At 42.8% G+C, this 25,125-nt stretch overlaps 1 pseudogene; it reads right to left on the minus strand.

Moving 5' to 3' along the window:
• Nucleotides 1-23,438: 23,438 nt before the first annotated feature.
• Nucleotides 23,439-23,539, minus strand: LOC118731684 (annotated as a pseudogene).
• Nucleotides 23,540-25,125: the final 1,586 nt, after the last annotated feature.

The raw sequence follows: 25,125 nt of genomic DNA on the forward strand, positions 1-25,125 counted from the left end.
GGCTCTCTTCAGAGAGCCTCCTGGATTTCAAACGAAGAGGAAGGAGAACAGCAGAGTAAAAGTGCTCAGCAGAAGTTGTGATTGCCCTCCGGAAATGCCCCCTTTCTTCATCTACTAGAACTAGAATGCCACTACTGCCTTAATTACCCAGCATGGAGGGGGAGGAGGCACACACAACACACAAAGACAAATGTGAGCCAATATCCTTTCTCCGGTGGCTTTGACAGGCAGGCAGTGATATTCAAAAGACGCCCTCTATGCCGAACTCTGCCTAGCTTGGGTCACAGCATGGCACAGGCCCAAAATCTTCACTGGATCACTTCTTCATCTGGAGTTCTAGGCAAGGGAGCTTTTTGTTGTAATTGTTCTTATCAGCTACAAATTATGGCATTTTCATGTTTTCTTTTCAAATACAAAATAGAGTGTAAAGAGAACCCGCAGGGAGAGAGGCTTGGACCTCTGGAAGGCAAAAAAGCGTGCCAGTCACTGTTGGTCATTGTCACCTTCCTGAGAATTAACAATCTAAAAGGATCTCATGTAATCATGTTTTCATTGACTTAGGTTTTTTATGCTTCTTAGCTATGTTGTAGAGTATCAGAGAAAGGAACAAGTTTTCCTCAATATATTCAATAGATGTGTCCAATGGTTATTAAGCAGTGTCTACCTCTAAAAAAGGAAATCAGTATATGTGTTCAACAATTTTTAAATTAGTAAATGTAGAGGATTCTTATCTAGACTTGATTGATATAATTTTAATCATATACAGTTATATCACGATAGCCACTGATTGATAAATTCTAAGCTAGAGTGAAACTGTAACTAGCTTTTTAAACATGGCAACAAAAAGTAACAGAATTGAACCAGCAGTTGGAAGACCTATAGTCGCAACAATGTATCTATTGGGAATCCCCCAATGCTATTCATTAGCATCTGGTTTATCCTCTGAGCTGATGAGACAGACTGCCTGGGTTTGATGCCTGACTCTTAAGTTCTTGGTTATGCAATTTGTGGCAAATTTGACCTCTAGGGCTCAGTCTCCTCACCTGTAAATTGGGAATAATAATCACAGAGATGTGGTGAGGATTAAATAATATATTCTAAATATAGAGGGCTTAATGTAGTGCCTCAACACAGAATGAGCTCTCAAAAAATGTTAATCTGCCATGATTCTGAGCTGCTTACTTTACAATATGTCTGTGAGGCTCAGTGATGTGAAAGCTTCATACATAAACTGTAAAAACATCAGCCAAGGTTATCAGATAGTCCTGAGGTGACTGTGGTCTCTGCAAAGTTTCTTTTCCATAGAACATCCTTAGAGCCCCTAATGGTAACCCCTCTTCATAATGTATCTACTCCCAGACCCTTTCCTGAGTCTTGAACTCAGGGAATGAGGATGGGAGTGGAGGAAAGGAATCTAAAATACAAAACTATGAACCTTTCAAACCTAAATCACAAAATCAAGCAGCAAACTCAAGTCATGTCTCTGTCAGGAATGCCAGTCTGTTTAGTGGGAAGTCTTCCCGCCTCTGACTTATGGAACTCTTGCCAGCTGGCTCATTCGTGTCCCTGTGTCAGCCACAGTGGCTCCCCTGCGCAGAAGCTTCTGAGCCCACAGCCTAGATCCAATGGCAAACTCATACCTGCTGCCGTTTCTGTCAGGAATTACAGCAGAAAGTCAAAGAAATGCCACTTTCACATAGTCGGTGAAGACTTACTGAGTACACACTAGCCATCTGACTAAATGAAAGGGAAAGTAAATAAACCCAGCGCATCAGCCTCACACAGCTGACTGTCTAGTGGGGAGGCAGACCTTCCAAGCAGCCACAGAAAGAGTACGCAGTGCGGCCTGCTGAGTGCTAGAAGGAATTGCATGTCCTTAGGGGAATTTAGACAGAGGAGACCTGACTGCAGTGGGGGTGGGTGAGGGGTGCAGCTGCTCCGGGAAAGCTGCCCTGAGGAAGGGTGCTCTGCGGCCGCGTTTGGACATATCCTTGCTAGGCTGGCGAGCTTCCGAGTTGCCCAAGTTCCTCTCCCTGCTGCGCCCTCCTAACCCAGTGTGCCCTCTGTTTCCTATCAGCCCAGGCAGTCGCCTGTGTGCTCCTGTTGTGCCCACACACCTGCTTTCTGGATCTCTAAAATAAATGCCACAGTTTAAGCCACTTAAAGGAATATGAGGGTTTTTAAATATATATATCCCAACTCACCAGGATCCCCTGATGGCGAGTCTGAGTCCAAGCACTGAAAAAAGAGCTTTTTCCTCTTGCTTTAAGTACGTTTTCTCTGTCCTGCTCTCTTCATTGTTGTCCCCTGATGGGTGTGGGTTTGGTGTCACGAATGGCTGCTTCCTCGCCACCCTCCCGCAAATCATGCCAATGTGTTTCCGTACATTTGTGTTGAAATTATAAAGCTTTCTTATTTTGCGACTATAAAACATTCAAACTATGTTTCTATGAAACAATTGGAAAAAAATGTCCGGTACCATGAGCAAGATTTGAAGACTTAAAATATAAATACCTCATAGGAGCCACCATATGTATGCGTGTCCATGAACATGGGGGCCTACAGAAGGTGTTAGCAGACCACAGGGCCACCTCCCTGGCCGCAGGGAGGCCACTGCTTTGCTTTTGCACAGCTCCCCGCGGCCTGAGAAGGAGGAAGAGCAGCTTATGAAAGAGGAGAGCCAGCCGAGCGATGGGCCAGTCTGCAAATCAGAGCCTCCCTGGCCTGGCGGAGGCCGAGATTGCCTGCCGGCGGCCACACTGGCGTGTCTGTGTGTCACCCTCCGCCGGCTCTTCCCTGAGCCCAGGGCCCAGATCTCCCACCCTGCAGGTGCCCCTCTCCCCTTCCTCCCAAACTGACCGGTCCGTGAAGCAGCAGTGAGCTCCACCAGAGAGACTGGAGCTGGCAGTTCAGTAGCTTTCTCTGCGCCTTTGGGAAAAGGTAGTTTATGTATGACAGGCGGGCGGGGAGCAACTCTCCTCCCCGTTTCCCTTAAGCTCCCCCCCACCCCACCCCCAGCCAGGACTCCCTGAGCCGCGGCTGGTGCTGGTGTGGTGCCCTCGGAGCCCCCCTCGCTGCTTCCCAGCGCCCCTGGCCGTGCTGAGAGGTGCGCGGTTCCTGCATGACGGGTCTCTGCCTTCACTGGCGGCAGGTTTCAGCCCCAGCACCTGCCTGGCTCCGGGCCGGAAGGCCTGCATGGCTGGGCCGTAAGCGGCGGGGTCACACGGGCGGGGCGTTCTCATCGGCACCGGTAGCCGCAGCTCGCGAGGCAGAACTTGTGTCTGTGCACACAGGGTCAGGAGCACCTTGTGTATGTTCACATGCCTGTTTAAGAATGTTTCAAGAAAAAAATTAAGTCAGGTCTTTATGACATAATAGGCAGTACATGAGTTGATCATAAAATTGCCATAAAAATGCTGGAAATGGGAAATAAAATTGCTGTCTGAGATCACACTTTTTAAAATATATATTTTATTGATATTTTACAGAGAGGAAGGGAGAGAGATAGAGAGCTAGAAACGTCGATAAAAGAGAAACATCGGCCAGCTGCCTCTTGCACACCCCCTACCGGGGATGTGCCCACAATGAGATCACACTTTTGAAAAAGCATGAATATCATGGATAGAGCAAAGAGAGGCAAAGTCACTTTAAAAAGGCAGGTCCCCAGCCAAGACGTGGCTGCCCATGAGCTGCAGGAGGAGCGCTCAGAGCAGCGCTCCGGCTCTGAAGGCGGGAGACGGGGGCTGATCGAACCTCCTCCGGGGAGACAGAAGCTGGTCTGCTTTTCGAGCTCCCGGTGTGGATGAGGAAGGGAGCAGCCATGGCTCCAAGGCTCCGGGACCTCATCCATTGCCGTCTTCCCACCGGCAGGTCCCTCATTCCAAGCTCCCCTCCCCCCGGGGGGCGGGGCAGGAATGTGCTGAGGGGGTAGGTAAGCATCTCAGTGTTCCTGTCAGCAGGTTTGAGTGTTGGGGCGGGGGAGCCGCGTTGCATCAGTTTTCCAGTTTAATCCACACGAATGTGCTGAGGCCCAGCCAGCCCTCCTCCCCAGCTGCATGGGCCTCGCTGCCTGCCAAGTGCAAGGGCAGGAACGAAGGCTTTCTCAGGTGCCCGCAGGCCTTTCCCAAGGCCTGTTTGCTCGGCCCACCACACTCTCTCACTCCTCAAACCCCAGGTCAATTGGTTCAGCCCTCCTCTTTATCATCAAACACAGGGTGAGCTTGCAGGAAACCCAAATTCTAGTGGCATTCCTGATATTTTTCATGTGACCCTGAAAAATCACATAATCTCAACACTTTTGTCTGTAAAAATGGTCATTAACAACCCGGCTGGCGTGGCTTAGTGGTTGAACGTCAACCTATAAACCAGAAGGTCACGGTTAGATTCTCAGGGCACATGCCCAGGTTGCAGGCTCAATCCCCAGCATGGGGCATGCAGGAGGCAGCTGATCCATGATTCTCTCTCATCATTGATGTTTCTGTCTCTCTCTCCTTCTTCTTTCCTCTCTGAAATCAATTTTAAAAACAATTTTTTAAAAAAGATCATAATAAAGACCTGTACAAAGTCACATACCCAGATCAGAGACTTTTCAAGCTCCTTCAATGAGTCATAGGCTCCATTCCTTCACCTGCTTACCTTCTTTAAGAAGTATGAAGTCTGTGGATTTTCCCACATGTTAATAAAAATAGACCTACACTTATCTATAATAATAGAAGTGTAATATGCTAATTAGACCAAACAGCCAAATGACCTTCTGAACATCATTCTGGACAAAGCGGCAGTAGTAGTGGGGGCCAAGGCAGAGGCAATTAGGGGTGATAAGGCAGGCAGGCAGGTGAGCAGTTAGAGGCAATCAGGCAGGCAGGTGAGTGGTTAGGAGCCAGCAGTCCCGAATTTTGGATTGGGCCTAAACTGGCAGTTAGACATTTCCCAAGAGGTCCCGGATTGTGAGAGGGTACAGGCTGGCTGAGGAACTCCTCCCCCCCCCCCCCCCCGCCTCCATGCACAAATTGCATGCACTGGGCCTCTAGGATAGTCCATAAGAGAAATGATATAATTCCCTGTATTTTTCCTTCACTCTCTAAAAACAAACCTTACAAATTCAGAGTTCCATAACACTCCATAAACCAGGAAATAATTCACTACAAACAGTACAGGCCTGCAAGAAAGTTTCTAAGTGGAGATTTCTTTTGTTTGGAGAGTTGGGTCCTGGACACAGTCAGCTCATGACCTGAAACCCAAACCCTCCCATTTCTTACGCCCCATATTCGCCACCCTCCCCTTTGCTGCCACCTGCTATTTCAGTGTGAGGCTAGTCTGTTCCCTTGGGGAGCACGCAAAAGGAAAAGAACTCTAGAAATAAAAGTGGACATATATTACCCCATGAAGTATTAGATCTGGGTACACAGCCTTGTTCTCTATGAAAAAGAGCCTCTTTCTTTATGGATAGATAGATTTTTTATTATTATTATTTATTTCAGAGAGGGAGAGAAGGAAAGAAATAGTAGTGATGAGAATCATTGATTGGCTGCTTCCTGCACACCCCCTACTGGGAATTGAGCCTGCAATGGGGGCAGGTGCCCTTGGCCAGAATCAAACTTGGGACCCTTCATTCCCCACGCTGATGCTCTATCCACTGAGCCAAACTGCTAGTGAGAGAGAGCTTCTTTCAACACCACTGCAAGGGTACCACACAAGCACCATTAACAACAAATGGCCATATTAGACACCCTTGGGATATGTCATCTTTTAAATCCTCATTGCAATCTACTGAGGCTGATAATATTGTTACCACTCCATCTATCATCTATCTATCTATCTATCTATCTATCTATCATTTATCTATTATCTATCTATCTCTCTATCATCTCTATCATCTATCATCTATCAATCTATCATCTATTTTTCTACCTATATATCTATCAATCATCTATTATCTATCATTTATCATCTATCATCTATCTAGCTGTCTATCTATTTATCTATCTAGCATCTACATATCTATCATCTATCTATCTATCATCTATTTGTTTGTCTGTCTATCTATTTATCTATTTATCTATCATCTATCTATCATCTATCAATCTATCCTCTATCTACCTACCTACCTATCTATCATCTCTCTATCATCTCTATCATCTATCTATCAATCATCTATCTATCATCTATCTATCTATCATCTATCTATCTATCATCTATCTATCATCTATCATCTATCTACCTATCATCTATCTATTTACAGAGCACTGCAGGCACAGAAAGCTTTCATTGCACAGCAAGTGCGTGGAGGCAGCATTGGAGAGCACGCAGTCAGATTGCAGAGCCCACGTTCTTCACATGGCGCCCTGCTGCCTCCTAGTGTCCAGTGGCGATCCTCAGCTCACAGCAGCGGAGGCCGGCGGTGCTGGTTACCATGCTTGGGAGGCGTCGCTGGAGCGCTGACCCAGAGCTGGCTGTAAAAAAGGGCATTTCAACTGCCCCCGCGGAGACAGATAAGGGGCCCTTAGCAGAAGCAGTATGCACTTTAGTTAAAAATATACACAAGTCATGAAATTATTTCTTGGATGAGGTAATTATTTTTAAAATGTTGAGTAACCTAAAGGAAGAAAATGGCATTTCTAAATAGCAAGTCAAATGGTTTCTGTGTAATTATTTCAGGACAACCTTCCAAAAATAAAATGGAAACAATTTCCATGATCTGTACGTTTTTTAAAGTCAGGTAGTTTACTCTCAGCAAAGTACAATTTATGGCTGTTGGCAAATGCGTTGGTACAACTGTACAACCAACACCACAATCAAAACCTAGAATGTTTCCCTTAGCAAATAATATCCCATGTCTCTGAAACCCACCCTCTCCCCGCCTTCAGGCCCTGGCAACCACTAGTGTGTTTATTACCCCAATGATTGTGTCTTTCCCAGAATGCCACGTAAATGGAACTGTGCAGTGGATATTGTTTTGAGCCTGGCTCCTTACTACAGCATTATGAACTTGGCATAATTCATGCTGTTGTATCAGTAAATCAGTCTTTTTCTTTGGTGTGTCCTATTCCGTGGTGTAGATGTATCACAGTGCTTACCTGTGAACTGGTCAAATGACATTTGAGCTGTTCTCAGTATTTATTGTTATGGTTATGAATAAAGCTGCCTAAGCAATTATATTCCTGTTTTGTGTGGACATCATTTTCATTTCTCTTGGGCAAATAGCTATAATGGGTTCTGGGTCATATGTTAAATGTATACTTAATTTTCTAACAAGCTGCGAAGACTGTTTTTCCAAAGCGGCTGTGCCATTTTAATTCTGTCCAGGATTTTATAAGTTCTGGGTGCTTGCCAATCTTGCCAGCATATGGTATTGTCAGTTTTTACTTTAGCCATTCTAATGGTTATTTAGTGATATCTCATTGTGGTTTTAGTTTGCACTTTCCTACTGGCCAATAATGTAAAATGTCTTTGCATGTACTTTCTTCCATCTGGATATCTTCTTTAGTGGAATATCTGTGCGAATATTTGCCCTTTTGTTGGGTTGTTTGTTATCTTTTAATTGGTTGTGAGTCCTTTTATTTTAATATACTTTTATTGACTTCAGAGAGGAAGAGAGAGGGAGGGGAGATGGAAGCATCCATGATGAGGGAGAATCATTGGTTGGCTGCTTCCTGCCTGCCCCCTGCTGGGGATTGAGCCCGAAAACCTGGGCATGGGCCCTTCACCAGAATCAAACCTGGGACCCTTTGGTTCCCAGGCCGATGCTCTGTCCACTGAGCCAAACCAGCTAGGATGGTTGATAGTTCTTTGTATTTTCTATGTACAAGTTTTTTATCAAATAGGAATTTTACAAATATTGTCTCTCACTCTGTGGCTTACCTTTTCAACTCCTTAACGATGTCTTTCAAAGATCAAAACTGTTTTTAAAAAAATGTCAGATTTATTAAAGTATGATAGGCAAATAATAAACACATATTTAGGTTGTACAGGTGATTATTTAAAGGTGTATAATGGAATTGTTTAATACACATAGACATTGTGAAATAATTATAATCAAGTTAGCACACCCATCATCTCACAATTCTCTTTGTTGGTGAGAATGTTTACCATCTACTCTTTCTCTCTCTTAGCAATTCCAAGCATACAATACAGCCACGCAGCACTTAACAACCAGTAATATTCTGAGAGACTCATCAGGTGATTTCTTTGTTGTGCGAACATCACACAGTGCGTGCACTTACACACACCCAGATGCTACAGCCACTACACCCGGCCGTATGGCACAGCCTATTGCTCAGGGCCACAAGCCTGTCAGCATGTTCTGCACAAAACAGCCCAACCCTAAAGCCAGCCCAAGGCAAAACGACGCCATCGAGAACCTGAGCTGGATGAAGCTGCTACAGTTGTAACACAGAACACTGTTTCAGCAAAGGTTTTTTAATAATTAGAAAGAGCACACTCTGAAATAATCATAAAAAGCTTAGTAAATACACAACCCGGTAACAGTTGTTTTTGATCGTTAAGTCCACATGGCATTGTATGTGCTATACTTCTTTTTTAAGGTTAGTAGGGAGTGTTTTGTTTTTTTGTGTTTTTTGTTTTTGATTAGGGTATTACATTGTGTCCTTATTCCCCTATTGTCTCCCTCCCCCCCCCCCCCATTCCACCCCTGCTGGTGCCCTCACCACCCTATTGTCTGTGTCCATTGGTTAGGCTTACATGCATGCATACAAGTCCTTTGGTTGATCTCTCCCTCTTACCCCCACCCTCCCCTACCTTCCCTCTGAGGTTGATGGTCTGATCAATGCTTCTGTCTCTGGATCTGTTTTTGTTCATCAGTTTATGCTGTTCATTAGATTCCACAAATGAGTGAAATCATGTGATAACTTATCTTTATTGACTGGCTTATTTCACTTAGCATAATGCTCTACAAGTCCATCCATGCAAATGGTAGGAGGTCCTTCCATTGTGCAGTTTAACATTGTGTAGATGTACCACAGTTTTCTAATCCACTGATGGGCACTTAGGCTGTTTTCAAATCTGAGCTATTGAAATTGTGCTGCCATGAACATAGGGGGGCATATATTCTACATCAAAATAAAAAGCTTCTGCGCAGCAAAAGAAACAATCAACAAAACAACAAGAAAGCCCACTGCATGGGAGAACAAATTTGCCAATATTATCTCCCATAAGGGTTTAATTTCCAGCATTTACAGGGAACTCATACAACTTAATAAAAGGAAGACAAACAATGCAATAAAAAATGGACAATGGACCTAAATAGATACCTTTTGAAAGAGGACCCTCAGAAGGCCAAGAGATATGAAAACATGTTCAAAGTCACTAATCATCCAAGAGATGCCAATCAAAACAACAAAAAAACAAAACATCTCACACCTGTCAGAATGGCCAACATCAACAAATCAACAAATGACAAGTGCTGGCGAGGATGCAGAGAAAAAGGAGCCCTCGTACACTGATGGTGGGAATGCAGACTGGTGCAGCCACTGTGGAGAACAGTATGGAGTTTCCTCAAAAAAATAAAAATGGAACTCCCATTTGACCCAGTGATCCCACTTCTAGGAATATATCCCAAGAAACTAGAAACACCAATCAGAAAGGATATGTGCTGTACTTTACTATACAGTTGGCAGTGCAGGTTTGTTTACAATAGTATCACCACAAACATGTGACTTTACTGTGGCTCTGACATCACTAGGCAATAGAAAATTTTCATCTCCATTATAATCTTACTAGATGCCCCTTGCAGGAAGACTCCTGTAATAGGGCTTCCTGGTCTCCACTGCCCCACCTGCTTCCCTTCCTTCTCAGCAGCCCTGTCCCCACTGGCTTCTCTCCTTTTTCCTTGCCCCGCCTGCTTCCCTGCCTTCTCCACGCCCCGCTTGCTTGCTTCTCTGCAGCTTTGCTCCCTTCTGCAGCGCTTGACTTCTTTCTGTGCTGTCTTCAGTCTTTGCTCTGCCCTGGATATGCAAATTAACCACCATTTTTGTTGGGTTAATTTGCATACTCACCCTGATTGGCTGGTAAGTGTGGCTTGTGGTATAGCGAAGGTACAGTCAATTTGCATGTTTCTCTTTTTTTAGGATGGATGATACCCGGATATGTGATTTATCATTGTAATTATAGTCACCATGTTGTACATTAGAGCTCCCAAACTAACTTGTTCATTTTATAACTGAAAGTTTGTACCTTTTTATCAATATCTCCTATTCCTCCCACTCCCCCATCCTCTAGCAACCACTGACCATTCCCTGGTTCTATGATTCAAGGGATTTAAATTCCACTTGCAAGTGAGATCATACAGCATGTCTTTCTGTGTCTGGTATACTTCCATTGTCTTCTAGGTTCATCCAAGCTGTTGTAAATGACAGGATTTCCTTCTTTTTATGGCTAAATAATACTCATATATATTTCTTTCTTGCCCTGACTGGTTTGGCTCAGTGGATAGAGCATCGGCCTGTGGACTGAAGGGTTTTATTCCAGGGGTGTGTGTTACTGGTTTCTAATTTAAAAGCATTGTGATTGAAAGACATACTTTATCTGATTTCTATTCCTTTACAGGTGTTGTTTCTTTTACTGCCCAGAAGATGGTCTATCTTGGTGAGTGTTCCATGAGGACTGGAAAGAAAGTGTGCTCTGCTGTTGTTGGCTGCACATGTCAATTGGGTCACATATTTGGTTGGTATGTTCACTTCTATATTCGTAGTGATCTTCTGTTTACTTGTTGTTACTAAGAGAGAGATGAAGTCGCCACTAGTGTTGTGGATTTGTCTAATTCTCCATTCACCTCTGTCCTTGCCTCATGCACTTTGAAGCTCTGTCGTTAGGTGCACACACCTTTAGGATGATTATATCTTATTGGTAAAGGGACCCATTTATCATGATCCCTGGTAATAAGTATTCCTTGTCCTGAAGTTGACTTTATATTAAAACAGCCACTTCAACTTCCCTTTGATTTGTGCTTACATATTATATTGTTTTGTCCTTTTACTTTTGACACATCTATGTTTTCATTTTCAAGTGATTTTTATGCCAAAACCGGTTTGGCTCAGCGGTAGAGCATCGGCCTGAGGACTGAAAGGTCCCAGGTTCGATTCCCGTCAAGGGCATGTACATTGGTTGCGGGCACATCCCCGGTAGCGGGTGTGCAAGAGGCAGCTGGTCAATGTTTCTCTCTCATCGACGTTTCTAGCTCTCTATCTCTCTCCCTTCCTCTCTGTAAAAAATCAATAAAATATATATAAAGAGATTTTTACTTAAAAAATAATATAATGGGTTTTTGGTACATAACATGTAGTTGGATTTTGTTTTAACTTATTCCATATAATAATTTCTATCTTTTAATTGGTGTATTTAGACCATTTTTACTTAATGTAATGTTGATATGATTGGATTTAAATCTACCCTATGGCTATTTTCTACCTGCTCCATTCTTTGACCTTTTTCTCTTTTTCTGCCTGTTTTTGGATTGAGTGATTTTTATTATTTTATATCCATTACTGGCTTATTATTCATGCCTCATTTGTAAAGAGATATATTTACTGATTATCCTAAAGTTCACAATATACATATTTAATTAATCTTATTTTAGCTTAAAATAGTAATATACTTCTTCCCATCTATACTAATAAAAAGGGTAATATGCTAATTAGACTGGATAGACTGGATGTCTTCCAGACTTCATTGCGGACATTCTTCCTGACAAAGCCAGGGCTTAGGCAGCACTGTCTGGGGTTCTGGGTGCCTGTAGCCAGCCAGAGGGAGGGAAGACTGGGTCCCAGGTGCAAGGGCTGAGGCAGAGGTGGTTAAGCGCAATCAGGCAAGCCATTAGGGGCAATCAGGCAGGCAGGCAGAGTGGTTAGGGGTGATCAGGCAGGTAGGCAGGCATGCAAGCAGTTAAGAGCCAGCTTTCCCAGATTGTGAGAGGGTGCAGGTTGGACTGAGGGACCTCCCCACCTCCCATGCACGGATTTTGTGCACCGGGCCTCTATTAAAATATGAGAACCATATAACAATATATGGCTAATTCTTTTCTCCCATCTTTTAGGCTATTGTCCTATATTTTACTTTTGAATATACTGTAATTCCACAATACATTGGTGCGATTGAAATTTTTATTGAGATAATTGTAGATTCACATGTTGTAGTATGAAATAGTACAGAGTTATCCCACGTAATCTCTACCCAGTTAACCCCAATGGTAACATCTTGCAAAGTGTATACATAATCACAACCAGGATATTAACACTGATCTCATTCAGCTGTTCAGTTTTACTTGTACTATGTAAGTAGGGAGGCGGTGAGGGGGTTAGTGTGATACAATTTTATCCATCACCAGTCAAGATACAGAGAAATTCCATTACCAGGAGAATTGATTGTGTTGCCTTTTTATAAACCACACTCTTCTATCCTCTCTCCCCCCTCACACACACCCTTATCCCTAACCCCTGGCAACCATTAATCTGGTTTCATTAAAAAAAAAATTCATTTAAAAAATGTTATAGAAATGGAATCATATCTCTTTTTTTCTTGCTACGTGTTTTTTTAATTTAACAAATCTTTATTGTTCAGATTATTACAATTGTTCCTCTTTTTTTCCCTCCATAGCTCCCCTTCACCAGGTTCCTACCCCACACTCTGCCCTTACCCTCCCTCCCCACTGTCTTCATCCATAGGTGTACGATTTTTTTTTTCAGTCTCTTCCCACACCCCACCCCTCTTTTCCCTGAGAATCATCAGTCGACTCCCTTTCTATACCCCCGATTTTATTATATTCACCAGTTTATACTGTTCATCAGATTTTTTATTCCCTTGGTTTTTAGATTCACTTGTTGATAGTTATGTATTTGTTGTTCATAATTTTTATCTTCTTTCTCTTCTTCTTAAAGAATACCTTTCAGCATTTCATATAATTATGGTTTGGTGATGATGAACTCCTTTAGCTTATTTTTATTTGTGAAGCTCTTTATCTGGCCTTCAATTCTGAATGATAGCTTTGCTGGGTAGAGTAATCTTGGTTGTAGGTTCTTGTTGTTCATCACTTTGAATATTTCTTGCCATTCCTGTCTGGCCTGCATAGTTTCTGTTGAAAAACCAGCTGACAATTGTATGGGTGCTCCCTTATAGGTAATTAACCTCTTTTCTCTTGCTGCTTTTAAAATTCTCACTTTGTCTTTTGCTGTTGGAATTTTAATTATGATGTGTCTTGGTGTGGTCCTCTTTGGATTCCTTTTGTTTGGGGTTCTGTGCACTTCCTGGACTTGTAAGTCTATTTCTTTCACCAGGTGGTGGAAGTTTTCTGTCACTATTTCTTCCAACAGGTTTTCAGTATCTTGCTCTCTCTCTTCTTCTGGGACCCCCATAATTCTTATGTTGGTACATTTGAAGTTGTCCCAGAGGCTTCTTACACTATCTTCAACTTTTGTATTCTATTTGCTTTTTTCTTTTCCAGAGAAGTGTTTTTGTTTCTTGGTATTTCAAATCTTTGACTTCATTCCTGCAATCCTTTAGTCTGCTTTTAGGTCTCTGTATAATATTTTTTATTTCAGTCAGTGAATGCTTAATTTATAGTTGATCCCTTTTCATATTCTCAAGGGTCTCATTTAATTTATTGGCCTTTTCTAGGAAATTCTAGAAAAAACTTATAACTGTGGTTTTGAACTCTATAACCAATCTTTGGCTTTCCTTCATTTTCTTCAATTGAGGCCTGCCTCTTTGCCTCTGCATTTTAGCTGCTTCTCTGAGTTGATGGAGCGGCTTTGTGTGCTAGGTGTCCTAGCAGGGCCCAGTAGCTCAGCCTCCCCAGTTACCTGTGGTGGATCCTCTTGGTGCAGCCTTTTGTGGGCTGTATGAGCAGTCTTGTTGTAGTTAAGCCTTGCTTGTTGTTGTTATCACTGGGGAGAGTTGATCACCAAGCTAAATGGCTGTGATGATCAGCAGTGTCTCCCTAGAAGGGCTTCTGTGCTCAGCTTGGATGGGCTGAGTCTCAGGGTGGTGCAGACAAGCTTTGGTTTCCTGTCAGCCCTGCCCTAAGAGGACCCTGTTCTCCAAGTCCCAGAGCAATGGCTGCTGGATATGCACACCTTTGAGAGGTTGCTCTCAAGTTTTAACCACTTCCTAACAGTCCAATTTCTCCCTGACTGGAATTGGATATCACTGCAATCCAGAGGTTTTGTTTTCCTCCCAAACGAGAAAGCTAGCCGCATTAGCTGCCTGCCCTCTCCGCACGTGCTGTGAGTAAGCCAGCCGCATATTTAGACGCTGGCCTTTCCGCTGAATCTCCATACCTCCACAGCTCCTGAGGCTCAGTGTCCTTTTATCTTTTTTTCTAGTTGGTAGAGTTTCCACTCAGCCAGCTTTCTGGTGTTTCTGGACAATGTCCACTCTGTTTTTCAGTTGTAGTTTTAAAATTGTTGTGGTAGGCTATATTTAGATGTTTACCTTATGCCGCCATCTTGGTTTCTGAAATCATGTCTTATGTAACATAATTCAGCATAATTCCTTAAAGAGTCAACCAAGTTGTTTTGTGTATTAATGGTTAACTTTTCTTATTGATATAACATATGGTTTATGCCAAAGCCGGTTTGGCTCAGTGGTAGAGCGTCGGTCTGTGGACTGAAAGGTCCCGGGTTTGATTCCGGTCAAAGGCATGTACATTGGTTGTGGGCACATCCCCGGTACGGAGTGTGCAGGAGGCAGCTGGCTGATGTTTCTCTCTCATCGACGTTTCTGGCTCTCTATCCCTCTCCCTTCCTCTCTGTAAAAAAAAAAAAATCAATAAAATATATTTTAAAAAACACACACACACACACAAAAAAAAATATATGGTTTATATGTTTGACCATATACCTGTTGAGGGACATGTGAACTATTTTAGTTTCTGCTATTATAAATAAAGGTGCTAAGGATATTCATGAGCAGGTTATTGTATAAATGTAAGTTTTAATTTCCCTGGGATAAATACCCAAAAGAGTAATTCTTAGGTTGCATGGTAGTTGAAAGTTTATTTGCATATAAGAAACTGCCAAATTTTATTCCAGAGTGGTGGTACCAGTTTACATTCCCACCAGAAATGTATAAATGATCCTCAATTATCTTTTTAAGTAATTTAAACATTTTTAAAATAAGTCTTTTACATTTATCTTCATTTTAACCATTTTCAGAGATCTTCATTTCTTTGGGACAGATACCAGTTTCTATCACTAACTTCCCTGAACACCTCATGTAACACAGGTCTGCTGGTAATTAATTCTTCCAGCTTTTGTTTGTCAGAACATTTTTTATTTAATTTAAGAAAATGTTTTCATTAATCACAATATTAAATTAATAAGGCAAACCATCAGAACTGAACCAGAATAAATGGTGCTGTTATAAAATTTACTTTTCTCACATCCATTTTGAGAAAAATGGTACATATTAGGGCTTTTCTAGGTCTTATAAACTAATTTTAGTAAATCTTTTGTGTTTTTAGTAGTAAACAGCAATCAACATGTATTCTCAAACTGTGTTAAGGAGAAGTTGTAAAGGCAACTATCTATAATGACAACAGCTGGTGAGATTAGGACTGTTTTGTTAAGAATGTTAAGATGTTAATAATCACATTTCTATTTTGCCTGTTATATCAGTAGCATGTGTAATTTTAAACAAAATCTCAAATTAGTGATTTCAAGTTCCTGATTATTTCTAAATTTGTCTCCTGCAGATAAGACTCACAGATAAAAGAACTCTATGAAGTAACTAGTTATATGTTTGTAAAAAATAAGTACCAAAAAAAGATCTATTTGTTAGATTTTATGGGTATCTGTATACTAGTTACATTAATTGTCTTAAGTGACTTAAACTTCATAAATCTCCTAAACATATTTTAAAGCAATAGATTTAGGTAAAAAACTAAAAAAATTTCTGAATGATACAGCATAATAGGTTATAAGGAATCTGTGTTGCCAGGTTCAGGATTTCTGATAAATACTACCTTTCTTATAAAAATTTTGTTATTTTTAAAAATTATGTATTAATTCTGTAAACATTGGAGAATTAAGGATATATATTTAAAGTATGATTGGCCAGAGTAACCTGTTGACTCTATTCCAAGTGTGAAATTCTTTTCATTTTTTATTTATTGTACATGTAACGTTTAATTAGCTTTAGATATACAACATAATGACTTGATATACCATAACAAATTTAGTTAACATTCATCATCATTACATACTTACATTTTTTTCTTGTTTTGAGAACTTTATATCTTTATAACTTTATATCTATTCTCTTAGCATCTTTCCTATACACAATATAATATTGCTAACTAAGTCACTGTTGTCTACATTACATCACCATTAAATCTATCTCTATATATAAAAGTCTAAGTTACCAGATGACTGATAGACCAGTCGCTATGATGTGCACTGACCACTAGGGGACAGACACTCAACATAGGAGCTTCCCCCTGGTGGTCAGTGTGTTCCAATTGTGGGAGTGTCAATCAGCTGACCAACCTGTCCCAGCAGCCTAGGAGCCCACCAGCCTGGCAGCAGCCACTCACTCCCTCAATAGTCTTCCTTGCAGGTCCAATCTCTGGAGAATTGGACCAACAGACGGGCCACTGCTGGCATAATCCTGACAATGCCACCTGCCTCCTGGAAGTTGGCCTCAGGCACCACAGCCAATTCCCCTCCCTAGACACTCAGCAAAAAATAAATGATATAAAAGTAGCCACCAGGTGGCTCCCAACAACTAGTGTGAATGTCAGTGGATGGATCCCAGATCCCAGGCCAGCCTGGAGGGCTGATTGCATCCTGGACCCCTCACACCCTCCTTGCGATAGGCACCAGATGCAGGGCTCACAGCTGGCGAGTGCCACTGCAGCACCACCCTCTCCTGATCAGGACTGACTGGAATTGAGCCCGTGGCAGGCTCAGCAGGGCTGGGATGAGCAGGAGTGGCAGGCAGAAGTGGCAGGCTGGGTTGGACTGCCAGTTTTGGCCCAATCCCCACAGATCATGCTGAGGCACCCCACCCATACACAAACTCATGCACCAGGCCTCTAGTATATGAAAAAGCCTAAGTGACTGGTCGATTGGTAGCTATGACGTGCACTGACCACCAGGGGTCAGACACTCAATGCAGGAGCTACCCCCTGGTGGTCATGAGCTCCCACAGTAGGAGTACCACTCAGCTGACCAATGGGTGCCGGTTCATGGCTCCCAGTCCCAGCATCGGGACTTACTGGGTGCAAGCCCACAGCCACTTCTCCAGGGCTGTACAAGTAGTGAGGCTGCGATGATGAGCAGCGACTGTGTGGTGTTTCTCCTTTTTCTGCATCCTGCACGGAAAAAATGACAGGTTCCTGAGGGGAGGAGCAGGGGATTAAGAAATTAGAGAAAGAAAGAGACAAGAGGCAGGAATAGATTCATAAAACTGGGAGCTAGGTGGGTGCCATCTCTTTGATGGAGAGACAGTCATACTCACCACAGACAACACAACATATTTATTGGCTACTAAAGGGGAGTTTAAGGTCAAAAGAAGTTCCGGGTGAGCCCAGAATCTGTTCATCAAAATCTGGGTAAGCTCCTTATTTTTTGGTACAAGATTTAGCATATCAAGACCTGGGTGAGTCAAGATCCTATTTGTTCCTCATTCCAAGCACATGGATTAAGAAATCAGTACTGATAACAGGATTCTGCCAGTGCCCTCGGGCTCAGCTGATAAGAATTAAAAGAATGTCCTTGTGCTCTCTACAGACTGTGCAGTCATGGGCCCACCAGTCTTCCTAGGATGGCACATGGAGACTGCAACAGAGCAGCAGTGAGCCTACCAAGTGGTGGTGGCAGGCACAGTGGGGCCAGAATGAGTGGGAGCGGTGCAGCCCCAGACTCCTCCCTGGCCACCTGCCATTCAGGCACTACTTTGTGCTGTGTGAATCGACATGGTCAGTGGACTAGAGTCCAATGAGCTGGTGGGTAAGGCCGGGCTATTGCAGCACGGAGGCCCTCTGATCCCTGCAGGCCAGGCCGAAGGACCACACTGGTGCACGGACTGGTGCACCAGGCCTCTAGTCTACAATAAAAAAAGATTTATCTTATAATGAAATTTATACCTTTTGACTACCTTCATCCATTTCACACATCCCCCCCACATCCCACTTTGGTAAACACCAATCTGTTCTCTGTATCTATGTGTTCAGTTTTTCTTATTTGAATTTATTGAGGTGACATTGGTTTATAAAATTACATAGGTTTCAGGAATATAATTCTACAGCACATCATCTGTATACTGTATTGTGTGTTTACCACCCCAAGTCCAATCTCCTTTCATTATCATTTATACTCTTAATCTTTATTTAATCTTAAATTGTTAAAGATATTTGAATTGTGTATAAAATTTTAAGTTGACAAGTTTTTTACTTCAATATTTTAAAGATGTCATTACATTGTCTTCTATCTTGTAGTTTCTGATAAAGTCTGCTAACATTCTGATTTTTGTTCCTCTCTATGTAATGTGTTTTATTTCTCTGACTGCCTTCAATAGTTTATCATTATCTTTTATCAGTTTGAATATAAAATGTCTATGTGTTGTTTTGTATGTTTTTCAAATATTTATCCTGGTATTTATCTTGGGTCTCTGAACTACTTAACTTGAACTTCTAGGTTTGATGTCTTTCATTATTATTATTTTTTTTAATTCTCAGCTAATACAAGTTCCTATCAGTAGTTCGGTGGATAAAAAAGCTGTGGTACATCTACACCATGGAATACTATGCAGAAGAAAAAAGAAGAATCTCTTACCCTTTGAGACAGCATGGAGGGACCTGGAAAGTATTATGCTAAGTGAAATAAATCAGTCAGAGAAAGATAAGTATCACATGATCTCACTCATATGTTGAATCTAATTAACAACATAAACTGATGAACAGAGTGGATCCAGAGACATGGAAACATGGAACAGAGTGAGAAATCTTGGAGGGAAGATGGGGGAGGGTAGGTGGGTGGGAGGTGATCAACCAAAGAAATTGTATGTATATATGCATAATCCATGGATACAGACAAGGGGGTAGTGACGGCCTAGTGTGGGAGAAGGTGAGGGTAGATTGAAGGGGGGGGGGGGGAAGGAGACATAACAATAAAAAAATTTTAAAATTCTTGGCTATTGTCTCTTCAAATATTTCTTCTGACCTGTTCTACTTTTGGGGTTGTGGCAAATTCCATTAAAATGTGTATTTGACTGCTTAATATTCTTTTCAAGCCTCTTAGGGTCCCCATTCATTCATTCATTCATTCATTCATCATTCATCATTCATTGTCTCTGTCTCGTCTCCATCACCATCTCTGTCTCTGTCTCTGTGACTCTGTCTCTGTCTCTCTCTCTCTCTCTCTCTGTGTGTGTGTGTGTGTGTGTGTGTGTGTAAGAGTGAGTGAGAGAGAGGACAAAGATAGAGAGGAGAAGACACAGAAAGAGAGACTGAGAGAGACATAGGCAGAGACAGAGGGAAACAATGAAGGAACAGAGAAAGCCACTTCAGGCCTGTCTTTCCCGGTCCACTTCTTTATGGCTCAACTCTATTTTATTTCCTGTCCCTGGATGCCTATTGATGTGCCTGCTGTGTCTTTATAAGAAACCTCACTTTACTTAAGACAGCTCAAGTTGACTTTCTATTTCTTTACAATCCAAGTCTCCAGAGAGCCACATAAATCCAGATATGTGAGTTATTTTATCCTGGTCCTTGAGTTCCCCACATTGATCATGATCAATCACAGAAAGATCTGCAGATGATGGTGATGAAATATTACATCATGAAAAGGAAAAAAAAATGTCTCACTAATAAAATCAGTCAAAGAAGCAACATGAGGCTTAAAAATATACACTGAGTGGCCAGATTATGATGATCTCTGGACACATAATAATCTGGCCACTCAGTGTATATCCTATATAATAAAAGGCTAATATGCAAATTTTCCCCTCGAGCAGGAGTTCAACCAGCAGGCAGGCCAATCAACCACCCATGGCCCCCTCCCCCTGGCCAGGCTGGCCGGACCCCACCCATGCATAAATTCATGCATTGGGCCTCTATAATATATATATACTGAGTGGCTGGATTATTATGTGTTCAGAGATCATAATAATCTGGCCACTCAGTGTATAGGGAAGTGGCATGCAGTAAGGAGGACTCCAGGAAACACAAATCATGTAGCAATGCAAGAGTCAAGAGTGAGAGGTGTGTCCTGGCTACAAGACGATTTGAAAAACAGCCAACAGAGGTCTTAACTCATATTTGACTTCCTTAGTATGTACTCAAAAAGCCCTAAAACATGATTTTTTGTTTGTTTGTTTTCTTTTTAAACCAATCAGAGGTTATAGAGAATCGTTTTGCCTTCTGGTATGCAAACGCTACACAAACAGATAAACAAATGAAGTGCTGTTTGAATCCCATGATGGCTGGCATTGGCCTTCAAGGGTCCCTGTGTTGTCTGTTGATTCTGGTTGAGAATAGGCTCCAAACCAGGATCAGTGACTGCCATGCCCAGCGGGACCAGGCAAATCATGTTACACACAGCACCAGGAAGAGCTAACATGTGGGGGGGGTCGTGGAGGGGGATTCAAAACACAGTTTTTCCAGTGTTTTTTTTTTTCCTTATTGCTTCAAAGCTATCTAACAAAAGGTTTCAGAAAAGTTTGCTATCTGTTGAACTCATTTAAAAATGACAGAAATTTTATCAAATAATTTTAATTCTTTGGAATAATTGAGTAATCTCTACCTTCCAGTTGTTCATACCAGAGACTGGAATGTAAACTGTGGTCCCCAGGCTGGTGCACAGCCACAGTGAAGGGCTCTGGGAGGACTGAGAGCTGAATGTGTGCAGGCACACACACCCTTGTACTCATAACACTTTAGCCATGAGATGGCCATCCCTTCATCTTTATACTAAACTTACGTCCATTCAACACGAGAGGAAACCAGTTCACAAGTAGCATGTCCGGGTTCTCAGCCGAGAACTTCCCACAGTTCTCAATTACATTCCAGATTAGCCTTTTTCCATGTAACTCATGTGCATTTATTTCACATGTTTTGCAAATAAATAAATAAATCCTATACAGCAAAGGGGCTCCCGCTTATCTGCAACTTCCTGTTGGTTGCCTGGGCTCCCTAAAAGCACCCCTTAATTCAGCCAGGTAAGGAAATGAGTGAAAAGATCAAACTACAGCACATTAGAAGAGAACATAGTTGTTGCATTTTCATAATAAATCCAGTTGCTATTACCTGTACCGCTCATTCATCTAAAAAGGCAATGAGTGGTTATTAACTGTGCTAGGCACTGGGCCAAGTGCTGGGCATTTGATGACAGGCAAACCTGATGTGTGCAGGAGCTAGATGTCTGTCAGGTCATCATAAGTAAAGTTATTTCAAATGATGACATAACATACCACAAAGCTCTGTGATGGCAAGTGAGCCCAGGAAGACTGCTCCGGAGAAGTGGTATTTGAGCTGAGTTCTGAAGGGAGGTCGGCGTTAAGTAGAAGGCCTCTACCCATCACTACCTCCTCCTCTAACAGCAGAGTTGAGAATGGCCCTGGTCCTCTGGACTCGACGCATCTGTTAGGTCTGGCCATCCCTCCCAACGGCTGCTCCACAGAGCACCCGGCACACTGCCTCTTCTCAACCCAAGAAGTGAATGATGCTGCCTACCCACACCCCATTCCTCTGCTGCACGTTCTGGGCTCTGAGACAAACACAGAGGCTTCAGTCCTGGGCTGCACCATCCAACGCACAGACTGTGGCCCCTAGAGGCCCCGGTGCTGTCGGGATGCGGTTACATAACTGCCCCACCTGAAATATCTATTGAAAACTCATTTCTGGGGCACATGATGCTTTGTCTTCCCAGCATACCTTCCTTTAAGAAAGATCCTCTCCCTCTTCTGCACTAAGCCTGTCTCAGTCCTAAAGACTCAATGGAGCCTGCCCCACCCCCACCCCCAAGGTCGGGCACACACCTAGCCCTGGTCAGAGCACTCTGGTCTCAGGCTACACCCACAGGTCATGGATGGCCCCATGACTCACACGGAGACTTCCAGGGGCCACCTGGAAACTTTGCTGTGCTGCAGGGACAAGCCCATTTCCTCAGATCTCCAGCGTCAGGCCCATGTACGCTTGAGCTATCTTGCTCTGTGTGGTACCAAGCTTGCACCCAACACAGAAGGGAGGGCAGAAACAGAGGCTCCTGCATCACCTGCACACCTTCGTGATTCAGCTCTGCCTGCATTCAGTTCCATGTGCGGTTACATCTCTGCTTTGTGTGAGCTAGCCTGCATCAGCTTCCTGTCGCTGGCAGCCAAAATGGCCTGAGTCATATACCTTTCCCATTGGCACTTATGTCCAAGTTATCATAAGCCAGCTGCCTCTGACCACTGGTGGGAAAGGGTTCAGTGATTTCTAATGGCCCCTACTAACTAGGACACCGGAAGTTCCAAATAACTGAGCACAGACTTTGCAGATGGGGAGACAAGGTCATGATTGCATTTGTGAACTTTTTGTGGTGGGTGCACCCAAGCATGTTGCTGGTCTTCCCACTTTGCTTGTCCACTGATCGGCACCACAAGACAGACCAGATGGGAGAACTGGGTGAGGAACACCAAAGAAGCAATAGAAACCAAAGGCCACTTTGAAGCCGCCTAAATCACACACTTCTCTAACACAAGTCTCATCAAGGCTTTGATGGCGGAAACCCATGGAGCCCAGGCCATGAGCTGCTAGTCATGGAACTACTACATCATGCGCTTAGGAGCCACTGGTTTATGAAAAGCCTCGTGTCTGCTCGGCCAAGGCACCTCTGTGCTTCTTATCTGAGCGCTTTGGCATTCTCTAGTCATAACAGATCCCAGTTGCAAAACTACCAGGAAATTGGATTCCAGCCACCAGGGCTCTCTGGGAGACGCCATCCACCACAGAAGAGCCTTTTTCTCTTTTCTGCCAAGGTGAGTGGGCGGGGACCCCTGGATACCCGCAGGGGCAAGGGGCCTGTGAGCCACTGACAGCCCTGCAGAGAGGAAGCAGGGGCGGGCACTAAATGAGTCAGGCAGTTTGATAGCCACAGGGTTGTGGTCTGCGACTCTGGGTCCTCAGGCTCACACTGTTCTTATCAAAGCTGCACCCCCTCAAGGGAGTTACACTCTGCAAAGCCAAGGCACGCCCTATACCTCATTGAGTGACTTGATGCTTTTCAAAAATTTCCTTGGTCTCCCTACCCCTTTCTTAAGATTGCCTCTTCCTCCTACAATGTTAGTCTAATTGGGGAGAGATGCCCTTGATCCACTCTACTGGGTCAGGGATGAACCTATTGGCCAGTTGGGTTTTGGGGCTTTTAGAATGTCAATTCCAACCCTAATAACCATTTTTAAAAATGTCTAACATTGTAATACAGTTCAGATCAGCAAATCTGGTTCATAAAAATATGGAACGCTTCATGACTTTGCCTGTCATCCTTGCATGGGGATCATGCTAACCTCTGAATTGTTCCAGTTTTAGTGGACATAAATCCTCAATTCCGCAGACCTCAATTTAATGGACTTCAGATTTAATGGACAAAATTTCCAGGCCGGCCCTAACCAGTTTTGCTCAGTGGATAGCCCTAGCCCACGGACTAAAGGGTCCTGGGTTCAATTCCAATCAAGGCTGTAGACTCAATCTCTAGCTCTGGTCAGGCGTGTGCTGGAGGCAACTAACTGATGTGTCTCTCTCACTTCAATGTTTCTCTCTCTGTGTCTCTCCCCTCCTTTCCACTCTCTAAAAATCAATAGAAAAATATTCTCAGGCAAGGATTAACAACAACAAAATATTTCCAGTCCATATGACATATGTGAAAATGAATGCCCTGTTAATTTTCAACTGCTTTTAACTAAGACTTAATAAATAATTAACAAGTATTTTTTATCAATTCACTGTTGTTTTTTTTAAATTTTAATGAGTAGACCATATGTTGGAAAAAATACTGTAATAATTTTGCCAACATAAATAAATATTACATACCTACAATTATAGTCTACATATTTAAATCAAGTCAAGGTTCAGCGAATGATTAGCATGTGGTCACAGCAAATCATGTGAGGTAATTGCTTCTGCTGTCCCCTGGCCATGTTCCCACGTGCGCTAAGCCACATCCAAGCCGTGTGCATTTGTGTACTTGCATGACTGGTAAATGCACGAATTTACTAGACCTATACAGAATAAATTTAAAATGACTGTAATACATATGAAGAGTTTTCCATGGAATTAAACTTTTCATACATAATTTTAGAAGTCCAATGCGCTATCCATTGCGCTACGGAGCCACCTCATACATAATTTTAATTATACAAACGTAAGTACAAATAGGAAAACTAACTTGTCAATTTTTTTAACATACTCATTCAGAAAACCTACTTTATTATATAATGGACTTTTAGCTTTAATGGGCAGCCTTCTGCCCGAATTATTCGTTATGTTGAGGTTTTACTGGATGTGCTGCTGAAGCACATAAGTAAACAACCATTTTTGAATGAATCTCTGGCAGAAAACGAATTCCTAAGCCCTGCTTATAAGTCATTCACTCAGTGAATACTTACTGCGCGCCTACTGCTTTAGGTGCTGGCCATGCAGAGTAAATAAGTCACAATGCCCCCCCATGCTGTGGAGGCAGAGGCAATGAGCAAGCATGTCCCTGGTCCAATGCACTCCCGGGTAGAACTCCCTCACAGAATTTCACACAACGCCCTGTTCCTGACCTGGTGTTGGTAAGCTCATTCGTCTCACACATCACCTTTTGGACCAAATGTTCTTAATAATTTATTGTAGAATATCACGGGGCCTGTGTTCCTTATAGTCAGCACGTGGACTTAGGATAGGAACTTTGTTGAAGACTAACTGGCTAGCCTAGCTACCCCACCAAAGTAGGTGCTATGGACACAGGCCTTTGTGACTTTGGTGCTTTGTATGCTTTTAATCCTATCTCACAAATAGGTGGTAACAGGGGGTCATGTCTCATCCCAGCACAAAACTTGAGGTTCTGAACACAGGCAGGATTCTAACTGCTGACTGTTTCTAGCTCTCTTGGCTGTTTCCATGGCCTCCATAGGTCAAAACGTTAGTAAAGAAAT

The sequence above is a fragment of the Pipistrellus kuhlii genome, unplaced genomic scaffold (genome assembly GCF_014108245.1).
Source record: "Pipistrellus kuhlii isolate mPipKuh1 unplaced genomic scaffold, mPipKuh1.p scaffold_m20_p_31, whole genome shotgun sequence".
Classification (NCBI taxonomy): domain Eukaryota; kingdom Metazoa; phylum Chordata; class Mammalia; order Chiroptera; family Vespertilionidae; genus Pipistrellus; species Pipistrellus kuhlii.